We start from the raw sequence: 2,629 nt of genomic DNA on the forward strand, positions 1-2,629 counted from the left end.
CACTAGAGAAGAGTGGGAATCTTCACAGCAACGTAGTTGAGGAAAAGTGGGTAAGAAGGTGACAACAAATTACCATATCTATCATCTATATACAGATAATTTTATTAGACTATCAACAAGTCTTTTTCACTCGGATGAGTCGACAAATATTGACAACCCTAATTATTTTTTTGATCGGAGCGAAAGCCTAATTCCAACTTTTCTCTGACTTGTTCAAGAAAATCTCATTGTACACTCTTATTAATAGGGAAGTTGAATCATGTTTTCAGCACATGGTAGTGAAGGGTTTTAAGAAAATGGGGGAGTTGTAGGATTGCCCTTTCCAACAAGGGAAAATTGCCCACTAGAAAGTTATTGCTGAAAATGGGTTCCTCTTTCCCATGGTTCTATTACCCCTTGATGTGAGTGATGAGGGCAACACTTTGCAATCCTTTCTCCATGCCATTCAAAATAACAAAGAATGGATCAAAAATCATCTCAAGAAGGTGGGAGCATTGCTTTTCAGAGGATTTCCTCTTAAATCTGCATCAAATTTCAATGGAGTTATGGAGGCATTTGGTTGGGAAGAGAAGGCATATGTTGGAGCAGCTTCAAGAAGAAGGGTTGAAGGAAGAGTTTTTACAGCAAATGGAGCTCCTCTTCGCAAGCCCATCAAATTCCACCATGAGATGGCTATGGTATGTTTATTGGTGATTAACATACTAGTTTAATTACAAAATTAGATTTATACTTGTGAGGTCTTCTATTTTTCAGACGGTCAAGTTGGTTTAGTAGTGAGAAAATTGACCCTATTTTTTCTCACCTTTAGTTAAAATGATTGAAAAATAGCACAAGATTATATGTGTTATATGCTTCTAAGTATAGTTGCATCTTTCTATTGATGACGTAGTATGAAGACTTTCCCAACTTTATTGTGAGATTGTTGCACCTGATGGAGGGGAAACTACAATCTTGCCCTGTTTGGTTGGGGAAGATGAATTTGTTGCATAACCAGGTTATCTTATAACCAGGTTTTTGAAAACTTGGTTTTGTGGTTTGGAAATATAATGGTCCATTTGGTTGACATGAAAGATGAATATACTGTGGACCCCACAATATTATTAAAAAAACTATCATAAAATTCAAAACTTGGTTTTAATTTCAAATTCCACCTTTTTATTGGAAGAAAAATCTTCCAATTTTTGACCAAAATTGGAAGATGAAATTGAAAACCAGGTTATAATTTTAACCAACCAAATGCCCATTTTTTTTTGCAAAACCTAGTTGTAACCCTGATAACCCAGTTTTGGCCCTCATCTTCCAACAACCAAACGAGGCCTAAGTAACAAGATTACTGGGAGAATGGAGGAGAGGTATCCAAAATTTGTAAGCAAACTTGAAAAAGAAGGGTTGATTTATCCAGCCAATATTCCTACAGAGGATGATCCTAACAATTTGTTTAGAGGTTGGCAAACCTTGTATAATACCAAGGATAAGGAAGAAGGGGAAAGAAAGTAAGATTTGCATTGAATTTTTGTATTCCACATAGGTTTTTGAGATGATTTTATCAAAAACTAATGCAATGCATATTTTTGGATTTGTTTGTAGGGCTAGAGATTCTGGAATAAAATTTTTAGGGGTGAGTTGGTGATGAAAAACACAATAGCTCTGATACCAATCTGATAGATGTAACACAGAATAACACAATATGCTACAATAAAATATATTATATTTCCTTCACTATTATGTCTATATCAATTACATTACATGATGCCTCTATTTATAGAGGTCTTAGATCATATTTGGAAACATCTAAATTAACTGACAAAACACAAATAGACTTTTCTAGAATTATATATGACTTCCAAAACTTTACCTAACCCTATCCATCAATTTCTAGAATCTTGTATTATGATTTTACATTTCATTTGAGGGAAAATTACACATTCCAATAGTTGGGATGGCAACAATATGCTCTTTCAAATAGAAGTAATTACTTCAATCAGAATAGTAGATGGGGATAAGAAAGGTTTTTTCAATATCTTACCTCAAAATGATCGGGTCCCTGGCCCTTTACTAGGAGATGGATCTATGATTCCCAAAGACATCATTGAATCATGCCAACAAAATTGTTGAGGAGGAGGTTGTCGATGTGAAATGGGAAGTTGGTGATGTGGTTATGTTGGACAACAGATTTGTAATGCATGCAAGGAGGCCTTCTAAACCACCTAGGAGAATACTTGCTACCTTTTGCAAGTAATGCTATTCATAAAACATTTTCTGTGTTTCTTGTGTTGTTATAGATGGTAGACTCTTAGAAAACTGTCATGATTATTTCTATTATCCTAGGTTTCTTTGGGCATGAATAAACTTTGAACCTGTATGTATGTCAAGCCAATGGTTTTTAATGCATTAAAACTTGTAGGTAGCACCAGTAAGATAGTGTTATTCAGATTGTATAGTTTGTAAATAATTATGTTTACTATTCTGTAGACTATTTGTGTCCACATGTTTTTATTGCAACGGTTACATTAGTGATCTTAAAAACATTATTATGATGTTTTGTCTTAGATTAAAAGTTTATTGTTGAGTATGTATATGATTGTTGAAGTTATATATTTCATTTCTTATTTTAAGATGAGGTGTGAAA

At 33.9% G+C, this 2,629-nt stretch overlaps 1 pseudogene; it reads left to right on the forward strand.

Moving 5' to 3' along the window:
* The first annotated feature begins 296 nt into the window (after nucleotides 1–296).
* Nucleotides 297–2,372, forward strand: LOC149541332 (clavaminate synthase-like protein At3g21360; annotated as a pseudogene).
* The last annotated feature ends 257 nt before the right edge of the window (nucleotides 2,373–2,629 follow it).

This window comes from Cupressus sempervirens, chromosome 8, assembly GCF_028749045.1.
Source record: "Cupressus sempervirens isolate cs-2001-9-10 chromosome 8, ASM2874904v1, whole genome shotgun sequence".
Classification (NCBI taxonomy): Eukaryota; Viridiplantae; Streptophyta; class Pinopsida; order Cupressales; family Cupressaceae; genus Cupressus; species Cupressus sempervirens.